A 5,738-nucleotide genomic window follows, 5' to 3' on the forward strand; every position below is an offset into this window, starting at 1 on the left:
TTGCACGGACCTCTCATTTGAGAAGAGCTTTTGACCTGTCAGCATGGAAACCTATTGCATTGCTGGTTGCGCAACAGAATGAACGTTCAGTGCTCCCGAATACTTGACACTAGCACTTAATCACGGATTTGGTGCCTGACGTTAGATGTGAAGACGGTACAGCTGCCTTCTGTGATGACCCTATGCCGTCCCAAACCTTAGGCATGTTGACGCTCACACCCCGGCTGTGAGAACTGTGACCTTCCCAGCTGCGGGCACAAGGAAGAGCACTCTCGGGGCTACCTATCCCGGGGCCTGCCCGTCTTTCCTGTTCTGGAACCTACAGGTGCTCTGCGTGCATCACGTCTCCAACCGATCATCCCATTTTATTCCCTGCAAAGACTTTCCACCTTCCGTCTCTAGCTCAGTATTTCTCAACAGGAGTAGATCCGAAGCTGAAGGAAGGCTTGAACAGGCTCCGAGGGATGCTGTTCTGGTGGGATCACCCTTGGACGTCAATCCATGGCACGTTGATAATTTATTAAGTGTCCGTCATTTCCTCTTTATGCTTTATGTATCTGCATGAAGCTTATTTGGTTGTATTTGAATCATCTCCCAACAAGGGCATGACGGGGTACTTGACACCTGTCACCTGAAAATACATAAGGAAGACGCAGAAAGGAGAATGCAGTGGGCAACGGGTAAAACGAGGCTGCTGGCTGAGACATGGCTGCGCTTGCTTCAGGTGACCCACACAGAGGTGGATGGAGGTCCTCATCGTGACGTCAAAATGTGTGACCACAGCAGACGTGTCAAGAGGCCACAAGGTCGTGTTTTCCTGTAATAAATTAAACAAGAAGCGCGCTGGAATGGGGTGGCTCTGATACGTCGATAGCGAACACAGCAAACCGAAACCAGCAAATGCACTTGTCCCCACGGAAATGAAATTTGGGGAAGGACCAAGCACAAACAGCCGTCCAGCTGTGAGCGCCCTATAAAACCCTTTCCCGAGCTCCTGTCCCTACCGTGCTCAGGACGATATGAGGTGTGCAGGTGCCCGCTGTAGACAGACCCTTGTTTGCTCAAATGAACTGCAACACTTTAGGGTCTTTGTTGGTCTTCTTTTAAGTACAAAAGGGGAGTCAGCTGAGTCGCGGCGAGAGGTCATAGATTGGGACCTGGCTCCGTGGTTCCATCTTGAAGTTCCAGGCTGGGAACCTGGGTTTGTTTAGGGAGGTCTACTGTGGGCTGGGAATGCAGATGACATTCGAATGGGGCACAAGCGGTCATCAGGAGAAGCTCCCAGGGATGGGGTTTGCAGGCAGGGATCCAGGAAGGAGCCAAAGCAGGAGGGGTGGTCAAGGAGGGATGGCCCCCCGTACAGTGTCGGAGAGGAGGTAAGTGAACGACGTGTGTCTGTGTCTGGGGAGCAGGCAACAGGCCGGGGTTGAGGGCGTGTTGTGGGTTGAGTGGGGTCCCCCACTCCTAAACCACATGCTGAAACCCTAATTGCCTGGGTGTGTTGGAGTAAATTGGGTCCATCCTGAAGGAGGTGCTGACAGGTTGGGTTCCTGGAGAGTGGGGACCCTCGGATGTTCCCCAGAGTGGCTTGGATGTCACCTGAGCATGTGGTCCCTCCCCCTGCCTGCCTCGCATCCTCCTCCCTGTAGATGTAGACAGGTCCCATTGGCGAGCGGCACACGGGCTAAGGCGGAACTCACCATCCCAACCCATGACTGTGCATCCATGCTTTATGGCACCCAAGTTGCTTTTTGTTTCCTTTTTGCTGTGATGATCCAACATCCCAGGCAGCTCTGCGCCCCCACATTGTCCATCCTCCTCCCTCGGAACTGGGGACCATCCCTCCTCTGCTTCACGCCATGTACTTGGCTATGAGTCTGCGCCTCAACACTTTGGTGTAGATTTAGGAATCTACAGGCTTTTGGTTGATTAGTTTTATCAGATTTTCATGGACTGTTGGTTTTCCAGGCTGAAGATTTCTTTTTTAAATAATAGCATGACCCCATCCTTTCTTTGTTGTGATTCTTATGTTCACTGGGCAGAGCTTCCGATACTAGAGTTTAGTATTAGTGGACACAGAGGTGGATGCTGCATCCCTGCCTTGATTTGGAGGAGGATGCCTCTGCTGACTTTGTGTATTTGCTCCTGGTGAGGTTAGGGGTTACATTAACCAGCGTCGCCATCCTGCAAATTGCTCTGTGTGCAGGGCCGCAGCTCGCGGGCTGGGGGGTTGCCAGGCTCGACACCAAACGCCCCAGTTAGACTTGGATTTGGAGAAGCAACAAGGGCTAGTCCCCATGTGAGGCCCCCGTGTAGTACGTGGGAACATGCTCGCCCTAAAACGAACGTGGCTCGTGTCACTGAAATTCAGAGTGAGCCGGGGGGCATTTATCGGCTCCATCTGACAGCCCCGCGAGAGTGGGATTCAGCTCGTGGGCTAGGGAACCATCTCTTTGGTGGCCCTGGGGAGCCTGCGTGGACGGGGCTGACCTGGAGCGTGATGGCTGCAGGAGACACAGCTCCGTGTGCTCTTGTAAGACAGGTGTGTCGGGAAGCCGGAGCTGGGGCTACAGCAACAGGAGGTGGGGCAGTATTTGGGGATCACAGACGTCCTGGCCCCAGCTCCTGTGTTTGGGACCAGGACTCAGCCCCGCATGGTTCAGCGTGTCCCGGAGGCATCTTGTGCCTTTGAGGAGGAATCACACACTTGTCCGGGACCATGACACATGCGCATGCTGTCCTACCCTGTAGCCTTGAGGGAACCATGACATCCGATCATCACATTTTCTTTGCCATCGATGCTTTCCTTTTCCTCAAACGTAATCGTTGCAACTTCAACAATCCGTCATAAATCATTGAGCAGCTCTCCGCTGCTGTCAACTACAATCCAACTTCCAGGTGGTGAAGTCAAGGTTCCCAGCATCTCAAGATTTATTTCCTCCTGTGTTATGTGGATTTCGCTCGGCAAACCCTCACCTTCTTGACCTGCCCTAAATGCACCTTGGCAGGACTTGACAAGTCCAAGAGTTCTCTTTGCCAAGATCCCCCTGTGAGCACCGCAAGTAGAATTTTTTTCCACGTTCTCATCTGCGCCCTCGTTTCGACCGAGGATGCACGCGTACAGCTGTTCCTCTGTGGCCTTTCATTCAACTTGGTTATTTCCACATTTCTTCCTGTCCTGGAATTGAAGACCGTCTGTCGAGCAACAAGCCATTCCGCCTCAGCCTTATGGCTGTGATGTCTGCCGCAGATACCGAACAGCTTCCCCGGTGTCGCAATGAACGAATGCGATTTTGCTTGGAGGCAGAAGAGTTAGTTCTCCAACGTCGGGTGGGACTCTGGTCATTTTCTTTTTAAAAAATCTCATTTATTTGAGAGAGAGTAAGCGATGGAACGCGAGGTGGGTGGAGGAACGGAGGGAGAAGCAGACGCCCGGCTGAGCAGGAAGCCCGGCGCCAGGCTCCATCTCAGGACTCTGAGGTCGTGACCTGAGCCCAGGGCAGATGCTTAATGGACTGAGGCACTCAAGCGCCCTTGGCCACTTTTCCATAAAGGATATTCTCAGTGTGTTACTCATTGCAAAAATGAGTTATGTGTTGCTGCCTCCCCGACACTGGATTATTGGCAGGCAATGTTTTTACGTCAGAAAGGGAGGATAGGGTTTGTGCTTGTTATTGGGCTCATACGTCTTTTCATCTATAGGGAGGGTAGGAGAATCTGATTCCGTGTCACTTGGTGTGGTCTATCCAATCCTCAGCATCTGACCATTGTGAAGGATGAGGATGATGACTCCCTTTCCAGGGGGCACCTCAAATTATCAGTGGCTGCAGCCACGGATGGTCCTTGAGCGGGTTACCTTAACAGCAACGACTATGAACATATGATTCCATCCATTAGGAACGTGAACTTGAGAGTCTAAGGAGCTTAGCAAAGTTCTCCACCATCCGTGGTAAACAGGTGCGTGTTTACGATCTAACTCCACCTCCTATTGGAGGCAACGCCCTGTTCCATGGGCAGAGCCTGCACTCTCAGAAACCTGCAAACCTCGACAAAGCAGGCATCTTATCAATTTTTCTTGGAAGACGGTGACCAGGGACACCACGCCCAAAACATGATCACAAATGTCTGCACGTCCTCAAAGTCCTGTTCAAGCATCTGTTAAGGTTTACCTCTTAAGATTCGTGCGTTTCTTTCAAGGAGACTAGCCAGGTGTCAAATCATACCTATTTAGGTAAAATCAGGGTTTTCCAACTCATTCCCATAAAGCACTCAATCTGGGGATGGGGTTGATTTCAAATCGTCGTCATTAATAGGATCGTATCTGATGAATACAACTCAAGAAACGTGAGGCCAGTCTGGCTGACGTCTTGCATCTTGTCTTCTGATGGTTTTGTTTCTGGACTTTTAGGATGGTTGCTTATAATAGTGGCATTGCATTATATAAGGATGACTGATTAAGTAGCATTAATCAACACTTGAAACGGGACACATAATGGCCACTTAGTCGCATTTATTAACATAAAGGGGCAGCCAGCAAGCGCCGAACATATCAAGATGTGCAAATCCTATGAAAACAAATTACTGGCGCGGAGTGCAAGTGTGCAAGTGTGGAAAACCTTTTATGCTACGATGGCTAAGGGCCCCGTGCAACTCCCTGAGAATCTCACCCCACAACACAAAGAGAAACGGGATGCATAATAACAGCCCCCAGAACGTGGAAGGAGAAGGGCTGTCGAATGAACATACCGGCGAGACTTTAAATCCGCTGATTATGGAGCTGCCGTGGGAATCTGTATCTGGAAACACTTTTATGCCTTTTATTTTATTGTTCAGGATGAAAACTTGGTGTACCCTTTGTGGTGCTCATTCCACAGAATGGGTTCAGAACGTCTTAATGCATGCTTTTTGGTGTTTTTATACCATTCCCATGCAGAGTTCCCCGGGGAACAAAGATGACCTGGGGATAATCCGTGTATTGCGTCCGATGGTCCAGGATCTGGTTTCTATGGTAGAACCAGATAGTGGCACCTGGAATGAGACATCCTATTTCCCCCCTCAAAAAAAAAAAAAAAAAAAAAAAGAGAGAGAGAGAGAGAGAGAAAGAGACAAATATAGAGAACTATGTTCTGGTGGAAGAGGGCTTTTTAATGAGAATCTGTTCAGCTAATCCCCAAACTGCTCTGGTTTGTTTAACTGGGTGTTCATGAGCTTTTCTTCATGTGTAGGATAACAATGCCTTGGTTCTTCTACGCCCAGATCCTTTCATCATATGGGAGATTGTCTCTGTCTCGCTATGCTTCACTTGCTGCTTGATGGTAATCCACTTGGGGCATCGTGCTGAGAAATAGTATGTCCATGAGCCCCCAAATTATTCCTCATAGTTCATCTTCCTGAACAGAATGGAGAAATAATGCTGGGGGTTGGGGAGAGATTGTATTTTCCTTCCTCTAGTTGGGTACACAGGTTGCCTCGAGGCAACGCTGGAGTTCCTGAAGTCATCAGAATCCAATGGACAGGATCAAGCGATCATTCCCCTGTAGGAGAGCCAGCCTTCTTGGGCTTGATGAATCATTTTGGTGGTAGTCACAGATAAAAAGTCTCAGTTACTGCAGGGAAGGTTGCAAGGCTTTTGCTGACTAGGATTCCCCCCCCACCGCCACACACCCTGGGCTTGTACAAGGAGATGCAAATCAGGGAGGCAAATCAGGATGCCTCATTTGTGTCTCACAAATGTGAAG

Source organism: Nyctereutes procyonoides, unplaced genomic scaffold, assembly GCF_905146905.1.
Source record: "Nyctereutes procyonoides isolate TBG_1078 unplaced genomic scaffold, NYPRO_anot_genome, whole genome shotgun sequence".
Taxonomy (NCBI): Eukaryota; Metazoa; Chordata; class Mammalia; order Carnivora; family Canidae; genus Nyctereutes; species Nyctereutes procyonoides.